Here is a 21,799-nt window from a genome sequence, read left to right as displayed (position 1 = left end):
TTTACCAAAGACATGTGGCTGAATACATTTTGGCCTAAATGTATGACTAAAATTGAGTTGATTGGATTTTTCTAATAACAAAAAGTAGAAAATATCATTTTTTTTTCAAAATTTGCGGTCTTTTTACGTTTATATCGCAAAAAATAAAAATTGCAGAGTCAGTCAAATACCTTTAAAAGAAAGCTCTATTTGTGGGAAGAAAAGGACGCAAATTTCGTTTGGGTACAACATTGCATGACCGCGCAATTACCAGTTAAAGCAGCGCAGTGCCAAATTGTAAAAAGACCTCTGGTCATTTACCAGCAAAATGGTCCGGTCTGAAAGTGGTTAAACTGTGCATGTAGATTTTTACCTAGTGTTCAACACTCTGATTTAGATCTACAAGTTTTGGACCTTTATATGGATGTCTAACTGCTTATTGCTTGATATGCCAAGGTATAACACAATAGTAGTTTAGGTATAACTAAAGGCAAAACTTCTTCTTTTTTTTTTTGGATAAAGTGGAGATGGATTAGAACCCCTGTCAGTTTTTATTGTTTTCCACATCCACGTTAAAGTTATGGTACAGTCTCATTTTTTTATTTTTAATAACAAACATGTGCAGTGGATTTTCCCAGGGCAGCCTTGATCCTCCTGTTCTCTGGTCTTTCGCTGCTCCTTGCCCGTCCCTCCTGTGGACTGCCCCCACAGTCTGTGTCCAGACTATTGTTCAGCCCTGCCCCCTCTAGATCTCTCCTGATTGGCTAACAGACTTTGATTGACAGTCGTGGGAGTCAATGTCCCAGCCAATCAGGAGGGAGAGCCCTGGATGGCCGAGGGACTCATGGACATCGCTGGACAGTTTTCCCAGGGCAGCCTTGATCCTCCTGTTCTCTGGTCTGTCTTCGCTACTCCTTGCCCCTCCCTCCTGTGGACTGCCCCCACAGTCTGTGTCCAGACTATTGTTCAGCCCTGCCCCCTCTAGATCTCTCCTGATTGGCTAACAGACTTTGATTGACAGTCGTGGGAGTCAATGTCCCAGCCAATCAGGAGGGAGAGTCCTGGATGGCCGAGGGACTCATGGACATCGCTGGACAGAATTGTGGCTTAGGTGAGTATTGGGGGGGCTGAGGGGGGCTGCTACACACAGTTTGCTGTGTTATCCTAATGCATATAATGCATTAAGATTAAAAACCTTCTGCCTTTACAATCCCTTTATTCATGTTCTCTATTCGTCCTGTTTACTATTATTATTGAAAGTAAAAGTAAAAGAAAATACTAAACTTCGGGTTGTCCCCAGAAAAGTAAGAGAGGGGAGATCTTCCAATGGGGACACCAAGGAATTCCCTTAATTTGCAGGGATTTCCTCTTACTTCCTGTTTGGCTATGGGGCATCATAAATCTCTGCAATGGGATCAAGATGGTGGAAAAAAAATCTGACAGGGGTTATAACCTTCCCTTACTCTATACACAATGAAAGAAAAAGTTTTGCCTACAGTTCTACTTTAATGTATGTGCAAAGAGGTAAAAATAGTAAGCACCGTTGTAAAAAACAAAAAAAAAAAACAAAATAAAAAACACTTAGCTTAAAACAGAAAAGGGAATGTATTATGATGAGGTTATTTAAATATCACTGACAAAAAAATGTAATGTTCAAATTTGAATATGCTCTAGCTTTTTGTTAGATTTGTGTATAGGTATTGTAAGAATTCTATGAACATTAATACTAGAATATAAACGACTCCCATAGAGTACTCTTTTCACTCCCCTTGTGCTTTGAAGTGCTAAGTGTTATAATTTATTTGCTCCTTGCAGTTATAAGGTCATATTTTTGATCCATTATTCTCACACAGGCTGTACAATCTCACACTATGTGCCAGCTATTTCCCTGGATGCTAAATAATTAAACCTACTCTGTCTTTGATTTTCTTTTTAAAGCACTGGAAATTACACTTTAAACAAACTTATATTTACCTTTTTGGAAAAAAAAACAAATAACCAAAATAAAAATAGCCAGGCAATGGAATTGATTAATAAAATAAAAATGTAGAATATGATTGGCTATTTACTGTACTCAACTGAGCACAGCTTTACCTTATTCAATATCATTCATACTGCAAGTTGAACATGAATTTTTCTTTAGTTAATCAACCCCAGTATTTTTAAAGTGATCATGTGGGCAGACCCTTCCCCGGTAGCTTTTTGCATCTTCAACTTATCTCCATGACATAACCCCATAAACTGATTTCTATGATATATATTATGAATATTATTATACTATTATTATATACTAAAGATATGGATAAACAGTACAGTTTATTAAGAACGAAACGTAACTGAATAACATAAAATACCATCAAGTTTAAAATGCAACTGTTCCCAATAATAAATTAAAGATAGTGTGCCCTTCCTCTCCCAGAACAAACCATCCTGGTTCACAAGTAAGGATGAGCCGAACACCCCCCGGTTCGGTTCGCACCAGAACCTGCAAACAGACCTAAACTTCGTGTGAACTTTAGAACCCTATTAAAGTATATGGGACGCGAACGTTCAAAATCAAAAGTGCTAATTTTAAAGGCTAATATGCAGGTTATTGTCCTAGAAAGTGTTTAGGGACCTGGGTCCTGCCCCATCAAAAAGTTTTAAAAACTGCAGTTTTTTCGGAAACAGTGATTTTAATAATGCTCAAAGTGAAACAATACAAGTGTAATATTCCTTTAATTCATACCTGGGGGGTGTCTATAGTATGCCTGTAAAGGGGTGTATGTTTCCCGTGCTTAGAACTGTCCCTGCCCAAAGTGTCATTTCTGCAGGAAAAAAAGTCATTTAAAAGCGCTCGCGGCTATAATGAATTGTCGGCTCCCCGTAATACAGATAACAGTCATTGAAAGTCATTGATAAAAAATAAATAAAAAGCGTGGGGTTCCCCCAAATTCAATTACCAGGCCTTTCAGGTCTGGTATGGATATTAAGGGGAACCCTGCATCAATTTAAAAAAAATTTACATGGGGTTCCCCCCAAAAATCCATACCAGATCCTTTACCCGAGCACGCAACCTGGCAGGCCACAGGAAAAGAGGGGGGACAAGAGAGCGCCCCTGCACCTGAACCGTACCAGGCCATATGCCCTCAACATTGGGAGGATGCTTTGGGGTCACCCACAAAGCACCTTGTCCCCATGTTGATGAGGACAAGGGCCTCATCCCCACAATCCTGACCGGTGGTTGTGGAGGTTTGCGGGCGGGGGGCTTATCAGAATCTGGAAGCCCCCTTTAACAAGCGGCCCCCAGATCCTGGCCCCCCCTGTTTGAAATGGTAAGGGGGTACAAAAGTACCCCTACCATTTCACAAAGAAAGTGTAAAAAAATGTTAAAAAACACACACCCCATTGGGAAAAGTCCTTTATTCAAAATAAAAAAAATAAAAAAGGATTCCAGTGGTGGTAATCCACTCTTGCTATCCAGCGATGGATGATCATCTCTCCGGGGTCCAGCCATGGGTGATCTGATCCAGCGATGGATGATCTCTCACTCTAGTGCAACCCATCCATCCTGTCTCCACCGGAAACACTGCGGGACCCCGGAGAGATGATCATCCATCGCTGGATAGCAAGAGTGGATTACCACCGCTGGAATCTTTTTTTAATTTTTTTTATTTTGAATAAAGGACTTTTCCCAACGGTGTGTGTGTGTGTGTTTTAACATTTTTTTACACTTTCTTTGTGAAATGGTAGGGGCAGGGCCGTTTTTAAGGCAGGGCAAAAGGGGCAGCTGCCCTGGGCCCTGTCATTGTTGTGGGGCCCAAAGCAGCTACCTCATACTTGCCAACTATCATTGTTTAAATTCCCTTGTGAAATGCTGCTACTAATGCTGCCCAGCTCTGCCCTATTGTTGTGTACAGATGACTCACCTGCAGACCCTGTGTTTACATGTAAGCAACCTCTAGCACCTCTAGCAACTAATTAGTGAGCCGTAATGTGTGCTGTAACCTCTAGCAACCAGTCAGTGAGCGGTAATGATACACTAACCTCTGGCAACCAATCACAATAGCTGCCTGATCTGATTCAGTAAACTGATTTTGAGTCTAACTGCTAATTATTGTATGTCTCAAAGCAGGTGGAGAGTGAAAACTGCATGGGGGGGCCCCCAAGAAAAGATTTGCCCAGGGTCCAATCAATATTAAAGATGGCCCTGGGCAGGGGTACTTTTGTACCCCCTTACCATTTAAAACAGGGGGGTGGGATCTGGGGGTCCCCTTGTTGTTTTCCAAAAGGACTATTTTTATGTTTACATTTTCATAATTACATGAAATTGTTTCTTTTCCACCATTACTAAATTCAATTCTTATTTAAATCCGCGCACCCTTATTAATTTTCATCTCTTTTTTGAACAGTTGCTTCTCATGGCTGTACGCAAACACCTTTGACTCCTGGGCACAGAAATATGCTCCTTCTTGATACTTTATGGCTCTTTGTGACCATGCAAAGATGCCTAAAACAAAACACAAATGTGCATTGCTGTCATTGTAACACACTGCAGTGCACATATGACACTGTGATTGGGTGTTAGCAAAACCATAGGTAAAAGTCAACCTCCAGATTGTTTAATTTGTGATTACCTTCAATTTTCACTGTTTCATAAAAAGGAACAATTGAAAATGTACACATATGTGTTTTTTTATTAACTCAATACAATTTAGCTTTTTTTTTTTTTTTTAGTTTTGCTGTGTTTGTGTCTGCTAATAATTCGTGTATTTTTAGTGAAAATATCATTTTAATGCACATTTGTGGAACTCTTGGGCGGTCTAAAAAATCTGTAGCATTTTCTATTTATTCTACAAGTCATGTTCTTTCAAAACATGTATGGTTTTGTGGGACTTTTACAAACTCTGAAAGCTGTAAGTGAAAAATGCTAACATACAGATTTTAAGAGTAGTTTTCTTTTTTACAATTTTGCTTTTAGCGCTTGCCCGACTTGTTCAAGCCCTGACTTGCTCATGCCCCGACTTAGTTGGGATAGGCGGAACAATTTGGTGGGGGTGGGTCAGCCTGACACTTGACCTTTGACCTCTGGGGGACATTCCTTCTGACCTTTGGGGGAGGTCCCTATTCCAATCCCTGAGTCCTAACCTTGTTCTTCTAGGGGAAACCCAAACCCTAACCCTAACCCCTAACCCCAACCCTAACCCCTAACTTAACATTTAAAAATATGTGGTACTTTTTAATGCAATATAGTTTTAGCCTTTTAGAGTTAGTGGTAATTTTTGCTGTGTTTTTGTCTGCTAATGATGATTTTAGTGTATATATTTAGTAAAAACATTGTTTTGATAACATTTGCACGACTATTGCAGGACCTAGAAAATCAGTATTGCCTTCCTTTTATTCTACCAGCACTTTGCTTCAGAAAGTGTATGGTTTGGGAGTATTTAACAAACTCTGAAAACTGCAAGGGAAAAATAAAAAATGGTGGAAATATTGTAAACATGGTCTGCCACTAGAGTTTAAAAGTGAAGCAAAGGCCTGGCAGTGAAGGGATTAAGGGGAGACATTAAAAATATACAATTCCTTTAAACCGTTTTCTTAGGGATTCTCTTAAACATGAGCGTGAAGTGGATCACCTGTACGTTTGCAAAAGTGACACAAAAATTGGTTGTCACTCAATGACTGTTGATAGCTGGCCTGCTTCTGTTTTAAAAAATTTTTTGTAGGGGTCCCCCTTCAAATTGCTGCTAAATGTCACCAAACTGCCCAGGGATGCTGGGTGTTGTCATTGGACGTTTACTATATGTTGACCATACAATTTTTAACAGAGCTCACACTGGTAGATGGCCAGAAGCTGTCATTTAGTGGTAGTGATAATAGTGATTCTGGTGTGTGGCTGAACTGGCCAAATCTAGGCATTTATTTTGCCATACGGTGAACTCAATGCCCTGATTCAAAGTAAGCTGATTATCAATATACAATAGAAAAACCCCTAGCTGAAGGGATGGATCTATCTACCAAGAGGAATCTTTAGCTTTGGCTGCAGTACCACAAGAAAAACAACAGCATATTATACAAGTATACATCAACATGATGAGGATTGCTTGAAAGGAGAGTATGATAAAAGATTGGTTGTGTGAGGGGCAAGCACCCATCGGGTATATGATTTATATCCAGGGCTCAAGTCCTGCGGGAACGCATGGGAACGGAGTTCCCATACTTTTTCCACAACAGAAACTCAGTTCCTGTTAGCAGCCGTGTCCTGCAAGACTTTGAAGTATGTGAGCTGTGTGGCAGGTGCTACACCAGCAGCCACCGACACAGCTCGCAATAGTAAGTGCTGCACACCTGACCATTCAGGCATTGCCAGTATGTGGCCCCATAATAGCTTCCGCTTCGATCTACCTGTCAATCGCAGCTAGCTGATCAGGTCCCTGCTGCTAAGAGATTGTATTTAGTCAAACCTCTCATGATGTGCTCCTCCTGATTTTCTGTCTCCTCATCTCCCCCCCCCCCCCCAGTCTCCTGCATACTTGATCTGTGTGTCCCGCTGAATCCTCCCCTCCTCTATCTTCAGTGCCATATGATGAGAGAACCCAGAGGAGGAGCACAGCTATCCTGCTCACAGGACATGCAGGGAGAGAGGTGATCTGAGGGAGGAACATCAGTTTGGGGTGGTACGCTGAGCACAATACCTGGCAAAGTTTAATGCCAGGAGGGCAGTTTCCTGTGGAATGTGAAGGGTTGGTATAGCAGCAAGTGTGTATTGGAGCCCTGCAGAGTTTGCAGCCCCCCAAGCTAACATACATCTCCTAAGCAGGAACACATCACTATCTCCCCAAGCATTCTGTCCAGATAATGTGCAGTTCATTTATGACCTTTCCATTTAACCCTGTGTTATCCAAACTCTGTTCAATGAAAAGTGTAAACTCACCACATAAACACTATATACAAAATAACATTCCCCAATAAAGATCAGAACATGATGTTCACCTTTGCATGGAAGCACAATTGAATGAATGCTGATTATTCAGAGAATTACCATATTTGTTTGAGGATTTTTTTTTATGTACTAACAGTTAAGCGTCATACACACAATACAAAAATTGGATGAAAAATACCACTTTTGAAGCGTTCGTGCATATGAGTGTATCTTTTATTTTTTTGGTGGGGGAGTGGATCTCGGGTGGGAGTTCCCACATTTTTTTCCCCAGGACTTGACCCCTGTTTATATCTGTCTTTTTTCATGTTTATAATGATGCATTTCTCAAACAATTACCCATGTTAGGTCCTTTAGAAAATGGTGTAATGACATTTAGTTATAAGGGATTGTGATATTGCAAACACACCTTGCTGTTTTTTGTTTCTTTGAAAAAAACAAAACATTTAAATTAGCACAGACTAGTCCTTAAAAGTATATTATATTTCCTATTTACACCTAATATCTGATTGTCCATAGCAATATGAAAAGAAATGTAGGTCAGTGACAATAGCAGTTCAATTGAAAATCCTAGTAGATTATTACACAGTAGTGAAATGGTTGAAGTCTAGTTAAAGCGGGAGTCCGCCGGGAGTCCGCGTTTTTTTTTTTTAAAAGCCAGCAGCTACAAATACTGCAGCTGCTGACTTTTAAAATAGTGACACTTACCTGTCCAGCACGCCCGCGATGTCGGCACCCGAAGCCGATCTCTCGATCGTCTCTCGGGTGCTGCCGCCGCCATCTTGGGTATGGGAATCAGGAAATGGAGCCTTTCGGCTTCATTTCCCGGTTCCCTACTGCGCATGCACGAGTCGCGCTGCGCAATAAGGATGGACCCGCTGCCTCTGGGATCTGTGTGTTTCCCAGCAGGCAGCGGGGGACTTTCGGAAAGGGGCGTAATCTACGCCCCTTTCCGCAGAGAGCTATCCCGGAAGTGGGTGCAGATACCTGTACTGTACAGGTATCTGCACCCCCCTCCCCCCTGAAAGGTGCCAATTGTGGCGCCGGAGGGGGGGGAGGAATCCAATGAGCGGAAGGTCCACTTTAGGGTGGACCTCCACTTTAAGAGTTGCCCTTTATGAATCAATCCTTCATCCATGCCAAAATGGATGCTATTGATAATAATCAGTTGACAAAGTTTGACAGCACATGGAAGCCTTGGGTTAAGTATTATATGTCAGATAATTTAGATAATCGAGTACTATCATCATGGTGATTGAGACTCTTTCTAGGATAACAACATTAGTAGGTATATACAAAATCACTCCTCTGGAGTATTGCCCCCCTCCCATCTACCTTTTATGTTCTTTCCTTATAATATAATATCTATTATAAGCATATGTTTGAAGTTACGGTCAATATTTTGATAATTACATACCTCCAATTAGATATATTTATATCTACTTTGGCTTAAAAAAAACTTCAACCCTCGGTTATAAGATGTTTTCACATTTTAGTCTATATAAGGTAATTTAATGTCATAACTATGCAAGAATTTGGTAGACATGTTTTTTTGCCTTGTACAATGGGTACTTCAATATGTTTTTTTTTTATTTCTAATTACTTTGTCTAATATTCTGTATACGCTATTTCTTTTAATGTTTCTAAAAAGAATAAAAACTTTTGAATGAGAAGAGTTGCCCTTTAAATAAGCCCACTTTATTGTGTTACTGGTACCAGGTGATCTTTTTCTATACTCGTGGTTTATGGTCTCACTGAAATACCTATTTATGTTGATGATGGATTTTTTTACTGATGCTATCAATCTTGTCAAGTCACATCCTTTTGTTCGGATAGCTTCTTTGTAAATAAAGAGCATGTCGGATGCAGGATTTTCCCTGCTGCAGCATGCCTGTGAAGTTAATAACATTTGCTGTATCTGAATGTATCTGTCTTTGTGGTAGTAAAACATTTTCACACTTACCCAGAATTTTTCTAAGAACTGCAAGGCCTGCATTTTGTATTCTGACACTTTTTAACCAAAGAAATATATTAATCTTATTCAAGTTCTACATTTGCAATAAACACAGTTTCCAGTTACAGGAAAAAATAAATTGAAAGAGTAACACTACCTACAGTATAAATATGTATGCATTATGTTACATACAGAGAGCAATAATTAAACTCTATTAGTCTTTGCATCAAAATTGCTTTAATTAACCACTTGCCGACCAATCACTGCCATTATACTGCGGCAGGTCACCGTAGGTGTATGTTGGCACCTTTAACCACTTCAGCCCCAGACCATTTTGCTGGTCAAAGACCAGACCACTTTTTGCGATTCGGCACTGCGTCGCTTTAACTGACAATTGCGCGGTCGTGCGACGTGGCTCCCAAACAAAATTTACATCCTTTTTTTCCACAAATAGAGCTTTGTTTTGGTGGTATTTGATCACCCCTGCATTTTTTTTTTGCGCTATAAACAAAAATAGAGCGACAATTTTGAAAAAAACGTACTTTTTGTTATAATAAATATCCCCCAAAAATATATAAAGAAACATTTTTTTCCCTCAGTTTAGGCCGATACGTATTCTTCTACATATTTTTGGGGAAAAAAATCGCAATAAGCGATTATTGATTGGTTTGCGCAAAAGTTATAGCGTTTACAAAATAGGGGATAGTTTTATGGCATTTTTATTAATATTCTTTTTTACTAGTAATGGCGGCGATCAGCGATTTTTATTGTGACTGCGACATTATGGCGGACACATAGGACATTTTTGACAAATTTTTGGGACCATTGTCATTTATACAGTAATCACTGCTATATAAATGCAGTGATTCCTGTGTAAATGACACTGGCAGTGAAGGGGTTAACCAGTGGGTGGCAGTGTAGGGGTTAAGTGTTCCTAGGGGTGTGTTACTAACTGTTGGGGGCTGGGCTTTAATTTAGTGAACACTGATCTCTGCTCCAATCACATGGAGCAGAGATCAGCATCACTAGTTGCTAGGCAGAATGGAGGAAATGCTGTTTACAACGGCATTTCCTCGTTGAGCCGCCCTGTGAGACGATCGCGAGTATGCTCGCGGCGATCGAGTCTGCAGGACACGCGACTGGACTCACGGGGGTCCCGACCTGCACGCGAGAGCGCCGTCGGCGGCTCACTCGCGATGGCAGGGCGGCATTAAAGATTGGACGTACCTCTATGCCAATATGCCTGCCCGTGCCATTCTGCCGACGTACATCGGCGTGTGCTGGTCGGGAACCGGTTAAGGGCGATAGCAGCCGTGCACTTGCCCGCTGCACGCAGTGGGACCCGATGCGCGTGGCCGGAGGCGCGATGTCTGCTGGCCACCGGCCAGAATGGGGATCTGTGTTTTATTAGGAACATCGATATGTCTCCTCCTCCAGTCAGTCCGATCCTCCCACAGTTAGAAACACACAAGAGGAAACACATTTAACCCCTTGATCACCTCTAGTGTTAACCCCTCCCCTGCCAGTGACATTTACACAGTATTTGGTGCATTTTTATAGCACTGATTCTATCCCCTATTTTGTAGATACTATAACTTTTGTGCAAGCCAATCAATATACGCTATGCAATTTTTTTTCTTACCAAAAATATGTAGAAGAATATATATTGGCCTAAACTGAGAAAAAAAATAGTTTTTTTACATTTTTTGGGGGGATATTTATTATGGCAAAAAGTAAGAGGTGATCAAATACCACCAAAAAAAGCTCTATTTGTGGGAAAAAAAAAAAGGACGTCAATTTTTTGGGGGGTACAACATTGCATGACTGTGCAGTTGTCAGTTAAAGCGACGCAGTGCTGTATCGCAAAAAATTATCTGGTCATTAAGAAGGAAAATCTTCCGGTCTGTAAGTGGTTAACCACGTGAAGTGTTACTAAACCCAGGACCCTGCATTGCTTATATCTGGTCCCCCACAGTACACAGAACATGGTAATGCAATTATTTTAGTAAATATAAACTGCTAAATACCTTTTCTCATCTGCAGTCTAGTGACTTCTATCAGTGTCCGGTCAAGCACTGGTCAAAGCTTGTAGAAGGATTTTGCATTCTCCTCTGACTGTCCTATAAGGCTGCATGACTCCTGGACCTCTGTCTTAACAGTGCTGATTGACCCTGTGCTAATCACATGCACTCTACCAAAAAAAAAGAAAAAAAACTCTAACAATACACACAAAACTGACCATGTGCAGAGCGCCTCCTAGGGCTCTGTGTTATCAGCAGACTGGGGACAGTAAAAGAAGGGAAAGGTCAGAGAAGACAGGATAAAACAGCCTTTTTACACAATGCAGAGGATTAACTTCTAAGCCCTTGTACACACAGTCGGACATTCCAACAACAAAATCCGTCGGATTTTTTCAGACGGATTTTGTCCGAAACTGGTGTTGCATACACACGGTCGGACAAAGTTGTCAGAAAATCTGATCGTTCGGAATGTGATGACATTACTTTGTTGCAACAGGACTACGTTGCGGCTAGTAGCCAATAGCTTTGGTCTCGTCATTTGATCTGAGCATGCGTGGCACTTTGTCTGATCAGAATTCTCTACAAACGATCGGAAAAAGTCAGATCGGATTTTGTTGTGGAAAAATTTGAGGTCCTGCTCTCAATTTTTTTCGTCGGAAATTCCGACGCAAAAAATCCTATAGAGCACACACACGATTGGATTTTCCGACAATATAATCCGATCGGACCTTTTCCATCTGAATTTCCAACCGTGTGTACAGGGCATAAGTATAACAAGCATGCTTAACTGCATATACAGACTAGTCATGTGCGGTTCGTTCCAAATAAATATTCGGATAATTTTTTCACTATTTGGAGATTCAGATATATCCAATTACAGTATAAACAAAAACAAAGTATTTTCCAAGGAGGGTCACAAAAGACGAGACCTCCCAAAGAAACAAAGACGACTACTATGGCTATTTAAGGATCAAAAAATGATAACATTTACTAATATTTTATTTTGTATCAAAACTATAGTAATTTAAAAAATAACTCAGTAAATGAATGCTATAATGAGCTGCTTTTGCTGGGTATCAGTTTAACACCAACAATGCATCAGAACATAAGGTGCACAGAACAACCAAACACAAGTGTGGCCCCCAGGGGTGTGGAAAGATTGCACATACTAAAGTGCATGGCTGACCATTTTCCCGATATCACAGATGGTTTCCAAACTAAAAGGCAATTCATTCATCCTTTGTTGTTCTAAATGGATGGAACATACATGATTAGATATACGTGTAGGAATCATATAGTCTATTATAAGATTATAGTTCCTGGATAATATGTTGCTGTTGGAACAAAGTCTGGGCATCCAAGGAAGACCGGATTCAAATGTAGAGCGGCCCCTGATGAGAAGTTTGCTGACAGCTGGTATGTTATATATCCTTGATCAAGATTTTGTAAGTAGTACTGATACTGATTTTCATTTACCATCTATGGCTATCATTTATACAGTGTCATCATTGGCCTTATATCATTCACACATGGCTGTCCATGAATTAGACTAGCACATGAATAGTACAGTTCATATAAAGCAGTAAAGTCTATCAAGAGACATATGCTTGCATGATTAGTGATTTCCTACATTACCACTTCCTATCGCTCATGGGCGTCCGCAGGACTTTTTTCAGGGGCGGGGCATCATTTTAGGGTCCCCCAAGCACCGCCCTTTTTTGGCAATGTTATTATGCCATTATCATGGTCAGAGACTGCAGACGTAATACAGTTCCTAGCATAAGTAATGGATAATGGCCAACAGGCCCTTTTACCAGACCCAGAGAAACGACAGCAGTGATCCATCCAGCTGGATGATCGCTCACTCTGGGTTCCCCATGGGAGACTCTGGTCAGTAGTGTAGCATGTCTATACTCTGGTAGTTGCTCAGTCTTTCTCTCTCTGGTGACACTGGGCAGTGTGGCTCTCTCTCTGGTGGCGCTGGGCAGCGTGGCTCTCTCTCTGGTGGCACTGGGCAGCGTGGCTCTCTCTGGTGGTGCTGGGCAGTGTGGCTCTCTCTCTGGTGACACTGGGAGCCACTGTCTCTTCTCCCTGACAGGAGAAAAGGGGGGCGAGCAGGGGAAACCTCTGATAGCCTGCAGCTCCTGACACTGCGCCGCCGAGTTCTCTGCTGGACAGAGCAGGGAAAAGAGCCCGCAGTCACACTACATAAATGGGGGACTTGAAAGCACCTTGATGGTGTCACCCCATTGGCAGGTGGAACCCAGGTGTGGGCTGCTCACACACCGATATCGACACAACTGTACTGAATTTAAGATCTGATCCCTGACTCCAAGGGGGGGGGGGCGCTTGACCCCCCTTGCCCCTACCTGCGGACGCCCATGCTCTCGCTGTATGGATATGCTGACCGATATTTCCTGTGTCACCAGTAGACAGTGTCACTCTGCCGCGTCCTCACTTCTCATACACAGATCTATGTCCAGAGATGGAAAGTTTGAACTGTGTGATATATTATGCAGTGCTTGTCTATGTGTTTGGTTGTTCTGTGCACCTTATGTTTTGATGCATTGTTGGTGTTAAACTCTCTGATACCCAGCAAGACCAGCTCATTATAGCATCCATTTGCTGAGTCATTTTTTAAATTACTGTATTTTTTATGCAAAATAAAATATTAGTAAATGTTATCATTTTTTGATCCTTAATTGCCCGGCATAGCCATAGTAGCAGACTTTGTTTCTTTGGGAGGTCTCATCTTTTGCGACCCTCCTTGGAAAATATTTTGTTTATGCTGCGTCCTGGCTACGGCAGTAGCCTCTGAAAAGGGGTGTGGTATTGTATCGGTATTCATTACTATACAGGTGGGCATATGGTGGGTGTTTGGTCTTTGTTCTTTGTTTTGTACAGTATAAACAACGTTTATCGAATGCTCCGAATAACTAAATGAAATTCGTCTGGATTTCCAAAATTCAAATTGAAATTCAAATAGAATTTTATATCGAGTTCTAGTCGAAATCGAACTGTAAACATGTTTCTGAAATCAAAGCTTGTGTGTGTTATATGAGTACCATTTGAAAATAATGCTGTTTTATTTAAGCCAAAGGTGATTTAAAGTGTCATTGTAATCACTTGATGAAGATTTTTATTTTGTTTGTTCACTTTGTCACATTTGAATCGAAAAAAATAAAAAATAAAAAAAATAAAGTTGCCCAGATATCTCATCCCCCCATGAGGAAAGATTAGAGGAACTGAATTTTTTTTCTCTTGAGAAGATTAGATTAAGGGGGGAATATGATCAACATGTATAAATACAAAACTGATCCATATAGTGAACTGGGGGGTTTAGTTATTCACTTTAAGGTCACCACAGAGAACAAGGGAGCACTCTTTACATTTGGAGGAAAATAAATACAGAAAGGTTTCTTCACAGTAAGAACTGTAGGAAAATATGGAATAGACTCTCTCAAGAGCTGGTTCTGGCCAGCTCAGTAGATTTCTTTAACTGCTTTCCGCCTGCGCATTGTAAAATGACGGTGGGGTGCTGCAGCTCTTGTTCTGGGATGCCGTCATATGACGGTGGCCCATAATGACCGCTCTCGCGTGCCCGTGGGGGCACGCAGCATGGTGATCGCAGCCGCGCTGTGTTGCTAGGACACGGCACGACCCCGATCTGTGTAAAGAGCCACTCCCATGGCTCTTTCACCATGTGAACGGCTGTGTCCAATCACAGCCAGTCACATGTAAACACGGAGGTGCTGGTAATTGGCTCTCCTTGCCTCACTGACAGAGTGTGAGGAGAGGAGAGCCGATCGGCGGCATCTCCTCACAAGGGGACATCTAGGGATGTAATTGGGGCACTGATCATCAGTGCCCTAATTACAATAAAGAAATAAAGTGTAAAATACAGTGCCCACCAATGCCAGCATACAGTGCCCACCAGTGGCAGCAATTAATGCCCACCACTTCCCACAAGTGCTTCTGCTTTTAATTAGAGTCAGGGATATCCTGTGACAAGGCAGGCGCATGGGCGTGCGAACATGTGTTCCTGTGAGAATGAGCTGCACTGGGCAGCGGCACATGAACGAGCGCAGAAACACGCAGCAGGCGTGCGTATGCAGGAACACGTGGGAGGCGCACGTGTGCATGCACTAATTCAGCTTGGCGCCAGTTCCCCTTTAAAAACACAACAGCTGCTCCAGTACAGTGCTGTCTGATCTGCAGCTTTACCTGAGTCTGATCATGTACCTGCTGTTATCTGATCCTGCTTCGTCTGACTACTGCTGCCTTCTTCTCTCCTGACCCGGCCTGCCTTGACTCTGCTATTCCTGAATCTGCTGACCTTCTGTTGCCGAATCACTGCCTGCCTACTGACTACTTTTTGCCTGCTGTATTTACTACCTGATTAACCGTGTTTGACCTGGCTTGTCTCTCCTTTCTCCAGTCTAGTCCTGATCCAGTTCCTGCCTAGATCCAGGGGCCCACACCTGTTGCCACCACTTCCAACTTCCTCTACAGTCCAGTCCATCCAGTGGATCTTCTCTACGCATCTGTACCAGCTACCACTGATCATACAGGTACTCCTACCTCGTTGCGCTCTTGTACCACTGTTACAAGCCCAGTGGTCCCCGAGCCAGGGCTGTAAGAGAGGTCTCCTTCTATAATTGGATCTGATACCAGGTACGTGACATTGAGGATGCATTGCTCCACAGTGCCTGCAGGTAGAAAGGTCAGGTAGGACTCATTATGAAACGCATTTGTTATCAATTAAATTGTATCTAACCATAGGAACAAAAAAATATTCTGTTGCATCTCATCAGTCCTGTTCTACTGTGAACAGTTTGTCTGTTAAGATTACAGAACTCCTATCCCCCTCTTCATCCTCATAGCAAATGGGAAGTGTTCTGTAATTCACAGAGGTAAACTGAACAGGGCAATTTAGAAAACAGGACACTTGAACAAATATAACAAAATATGTTTAATTGTATATATTATAGACAAAAGGGGTAGGTAAAAAAAAAGTTAATTGTTAGTATTTATGTACACATTTCATATATAAAAAAAAAACTGACCAAATAAGTGCAAAAGTCAAAAAAATGGTAGCAGGAATTTCCAATTCTGAGAGTATAGGATTGATATTTGTGGGTTCGCGATTTTTAATCCTTACACAGAAGATGCTGTCACAGAGGATGGGAGCATGCAAAAAAAGTTAAAGCCTACCTACTGGAAACACATTCTGTTTTAGACATATATTTTTATTGCCTATTTGGGTTGTTTCTCAGAATTGGAAGTGAAGGAAAAGATTTTTACTTACTTCCTTAAAAATTGCAGAAAGGTAAGGAAAATATTCTTAACATGGACAAAATTATTATTATTATTTTGTAAAGCAGCAGCAGAGACAATACCTACAGAAATGATGAGTGACCTGTGTGTTGGTGACTGATCTGTTCCTTGAAATCTTCACTCTTCTGCTCCACAAATACCCCATTAGCTGTCATATATAGGTTCTACAAGGGTTAATATGAGCTACTGCACCTGTAACGGGGGCACTCATTAACGACTTCAGCCCCAGAAGGGTTTACCCCCTTCCTGACCAGAGCATGTTTTGCGATTCTGTACTGATTCGCTTTAGCTGACAATTGCGCGGTTTTGCGTCATTGTACCCAAACAAAATTGACGTCCTTTTTTTCCCACAAAAAGAGCCTTCTTTTAGTGGTAATTAATCACCTGCTGTTATTTTTTGCACTATAAACAAAAAAGGGAGACAATTTTGAAAAAAAATTACATTTTTGCTATAATAAATATCCCCAAAAAATATATTAAAAAAACACATTTCTTCCGCAGTTTAGGCCAATATGTATTCTACATATTTTTGTTAAAAATTGCAATAAGTGTATATTGCTTGGTTTGCACAAAAGTTATAGCATCTACAAAATAGGGCATAGATTTATGGCATTTTTATTACTAGTAATGGCAGCGATATGTGATTTTTATCAGGACTGCGACATTATGGCGGACACATCGGACAATTTTGACGATATTTTGGGACCATTGTCATTTATACAGCAATCAGAGATAAAAATAGCCACTGATTACTGTATAAATGATACTGGCAAGGAAGGGGTTAAACACTAGGGGGTGATCAAGGTGTTAAGTGTGTCCTAGGGAGTGATTCTAACTGTGGGGGGGTGGGCTCACTACAACATGACAGAGACCACTGCTTCCAATGACAGGGAGCAGTAGATCCCTGTCATGTTGCTAGGCAGAACATAGGCCTCTCTCCGTTCTGCTTCTCCTTGCAGCAATCACGGGCCGCTGGCGAACATCAAGTTCATGGGACCCATGGGTACGCACTTGATAGGCGGCAAATTCAAAGGTATGCCCATTTGCCTGCCTGTGCCATTCTGCTGATGTATATGTGTGTGCGGCAGTCGGCAAGTAGTTAAAAGTGCAGACTGTGCCTGCCCTCCTCCCCTTGTTCCATCCATAAAGGTTGTACTATCAGTTCCTGCAAAAGTAAAAAAGCTTTATGACCAGATGATGTGTCTTCCCCATTCATTCACGGAGAGCTTTTTATTGCAGGAACTAATAGTACAGCTTCTATGACTAGAGGAGGGGAAGGAAAGGACAAACATAGTTGGTACTTTTGACAAGTACCGGTAACTGTGCCAAATGGAGTTGCTTGTATTGACTCCTGAAGCATCAGAATATCACATACTCTATGCTGGGGTATCTTGGAGATAGAAGAATGTAGATTTCAAGGAACAGCAGCAATCGCCACATGGGACACCCATCATTCATGTAACCCCGTAATGCTGATGCTGATTTAACCCCCCTGGCGGTATTCCCGAGTCTGGCTCGGGGTGGAGATTTTATACCAAAAGCGGTAACCCTGAGCCAGACTCGGGACCGCATCGCTGAATGCAGGGAGATGTTACTTACCTTGTCCCCTGGATCCAGCAATGCCCCCCCCCCCCCCGCTGTACGAACGAGCCGTGCTCTGCTCGATCTATCACGGAGCTGATCTCCGTTCCCTGCGAGCGTTGCGGCGCACGGGGATGGAGAACGGCGCCAAATTCAAAAAGTGAAACAGATCTTACAGATCTTACAGATTGCATTGCTGTGTGTAATTATTTCACATCCCCTTTGTCCCTAGCGGTCTGCCCAGTGTCCTGCATGCAGTTTTATCTTATAAAAACTGTTCTTTCTACCTGGAAACTGAAGATTGGTCCATAGCAACCAAAACTGTCCCTTTACATCAAAAATGATTTTGGACCAGCTAGAAAACAGCGATAATAAATTAGAATCACTCGCAGAATTGAGGGATAGCGATTTGTGGGGATATCCGTCATCAAATACTGAAAAGTAATGACAGTGACAATTCTGCAACTGAGCAAATTTCAGTGTTTTTGATTTGATTACATTATTGAATAGTTTGTATTATTGTTATATTATTATTTGGTATAATTATTTATAGTTATTTATTATATTATAATTTATGATTTCATTTTTCAAACTTTATCATACCCGGGATGTCTGCTAGACTCTGGTTTGGACAGATTTAAGTGAGTTATTCCTAAGAATTACAGGACTACAATATAAAACGCCAAATTTTCATGCAAAATAATTGTACCGTTTTCAGCACCTAAAATCTGAAATAATCATACCGCCAGGGAGGTTAAACAAACAAAAAAACCTAATGCAGGTTCTAAACTTTATAAAAAAATAAAAAATACTAGAATTTGGCTTTACATTGTGAAGTCTAAGCCCTTGTACACACGGTCGGACATTCCGACGGAAAATGTCCGATCGGACCGCGTTGTCGGATAATCCGACCGTGTGTGGGCTCCATAGGGCTGTTTCCGTCGGAATATCCAACGGACCAAATTTTCCAGCTTGGCTATAAAATTTTCCGACAACATGATCCGATCAGACTTTGTCCGATTGTGTGTAGAGCATTCCGATCGGACAAAGTGCCACGCATGCTCAGATCAAATTCCTACACCAAAGCTATTGGCTACTAGCGCGAACGTAGTCCCGTCATAATGAAATAACGTCATCACGTTCTGAACGATCGGATTTTCCGACAACTTTGTCCGACCGTGTGTATGCAACAGTTTCAGACAAAATCCGTCTGAAAAAATCCGACGGATTTGGTTGTCAGAATGACCGACCGTGTGTACAAGCCTCCCCCGTTCTGCTAATAAGTGATGTTACTGTCTCTGTCCCAACTGAAGACATTTGTCTCACTTTCTGTCCTTGTGACACAAAAGAATGCAGGGTGATATATCTTCTAGGGGAAAACAGAAGCCCATTTTACATCTATGGGCATTGCTGCACAATACTTTAGAAAGCTTATGCTTACACTGAGCATTTAACGCACACAAAAAATGCACCTTAACTATTTTAGCCAATACTGAGTACTGCGCTGCCCATTACATTCATATCTATGTATTGTGGTGCACGTAAGGAAATTTGCATTGAAACACACATTTACAGCTAATTGTGGTACATGTGTATCATAATGTGCTTTGACATGAAAATGAATGTGCTCACACAGGTGAGCGGCTCTTGCATTTCCCTGATCTATATAAACGAAAGCAAAAATTCAGACCAAAGTTCTATTTCAAATACCACTGTACAAATGTATGTGAATTTTCCCAGTGGAAAAAATACTGACAAAATGTTGTTGCAATGTGCTTGTATGCAGTCTTTAATCATCCCGGCAAAAAAATGAGGATCATAAAGAAGCTTTTTAAGTGAAAGCCATATATTTTAATGTGGAGATTGTTGACACTGTGTGGAACCATTAGATAATAATAAATGCCCTGCAGTAGCGTATTTTGCTAACAGTTAAGCCACATATTACATTGCTATGTAGTAATTCTGAAATAATGGATAGTTTTCATTATTAAAACATTAAGATGCCTATTCATCAATAAGAAGATAAAAGAAAACTCATGGTGTATACTAATATACCAAGCTTTAGACCTAAATACATTAACATTCTTTCCTATATTAATGTTTGAAAATGTATGTACAACTATATAAACATAATGATATAAAATAAATAGCAGCCTTTCACATATAAGCTATTTACAAAAAAAAAGAAGCAATTGTAGACAACCTGTGAGATGTGTCAAGCCATAGGAAAAAATAGTGTTAGTATTATTGTGTTGTGTATACTCATTACAACCAATTAGAATTATTCAAAGGAGTGATCTTACAAAAAACAAATACATTATCTCACAAAAGTGAGTACAGCCCTCACATTTTTGTAAATATTTTATTCTATCTTTTCATGTGACAACACCGAAGAAATGACACTTTGCTACAATGTAAAGTAGTGAGTGTACAGCTTGTATAACAGTGTCAATTTTCTGTCCCCTCAAAATAACTCAACACACAGCCATTAATGTCTAAACCACTGGCAACAAAAGTGAGTATACCCCTAAATGAAAATGTCCAAATTGGGCCCAATTAGCCATGTTGCCTACCCCGGTGTCATGTGACTTGTTAGTGTTACAAGGTCTCAGGTGTTAAAGGGGGGCAGGTCTGTTTAAATTTTGTGTTTTCAATCTCACTCTCTCATACTGGGCACTGTAAGTGCATTAGGGCACTCATGGCAAAGAATTCTCTGAGGATCTGAAAAAAAAAAGAATTGTTGCTTTACATAAAGATGGCCTAGGCTATATGAAGATTGCCAAGAACCTGAAACTGAGCTGCAGCATGGTGGCCAAGATCATACAGCGGTTTGACAGGACAGGTTCCACTCAGAACAGGCCTCGCCATGGCCGACCAAAGTAGTTGTGTGCATGTGCTCAGCGTCATATCCAGAGGTTGTCTTTGGGAAATAGATGTATGAGTGCTGCCAGCATTGCTGTAGAGGTGGAAGGGGTGTGGGGTCAGCCTGTCAGTGCTCAGAACATACGCCACACACTGCATCAAATTGCTCTGCATGGACATCGTCCAATAAGGAAGCCTCTTCTAAAGATGATGAACAAGAAAGCCTGCAGTTTTGTGAAGACAAGCAGACTTAGGCCGCGTACACACGCGGGGACTGTTCGCTCAACTTTGTCCGCTGAACAGTGTTTCGGCGGACAGTCCGCTCGTGTGTGGGCTTCAGCGGACAGTTTCAGCGGACAGTCTGACGAACAAAGTTTTTCGGAAATTCCGAAAAACTGTCCGCTGAAACTTGGTTTGAGCGGACAGTCCGCCCGTGTGTAGGCTTGTTCGTCAAACTAAGTCTCGCGCATGCTCAGAAAGAATTTACACGCCGAAGGTTGCATTGCAGTGTATAGGACATCGTTTTCTAGTCCCGTCGTACGTGCCGTTCACGTCATCGCGCACGGTTTCAGCGGACTGTTCGTTCGTCGTGTGTGGGCAAGTCCGTCCATGCTAATTTTGAGCGGACTGTCCGCTGAAACTGTTTGACGAACAAAGTTGAGCGAACAGTCCCCGTGTGTGTACGCGGCCTAAGACTACATGGATTACTGGAACCATGTGCTGTGGTCTGATGAGACCAAGGTAAACTTATTTGGTTCAGATGGTGTCAAGCATGTGCGGCAGCAACCAGGTGATAAGTACAGAGAAAAGTGTGTCTTGTCTACAGTCAAGCATGGTGGTGGGAGTGTCATGGTCTGGGGCTGCATGAGTGCTGCCAGCACTGGGGAGCTACTGTTCATTGAAGGAACCATGAATTTCAACATGTACTGTGACATACTGAAGCAGAACATGATCCCCTCCCTTCAGAGACTGGGTCGCAGGGCAGTATTCCAACATGATAACAATCCCAAACACCTCCAAGATGACCATTGCCTTGCTATAGAAGCTGAGGGTAAAGGTAATGGACTGGCCAAGCATGCGTCCAGACCTAAACCCTATTGAGCATCTGTGGGGCATTCTCAAATGGAAGGTGGAAGAGCGCAGGGT

This window comes from Lithobates pipiens, unplaced genomic scaffold, assembly GCF_037356315.1.
Source record: "Lithobates pipiens isolate NorthernLeopardFrog02 unplaced genomic scaffold, aLitPip1_a1.2 Scaffold_1, whole genome shotgun sequence".
NCBI lineage: Eukaryota > Metazoa > Chordata > Amphibia > Anura > Ranidae > Lithobates > Lithobates pipiens.
Note: the sequence above shows the minus strand (reverse complement) of the source record.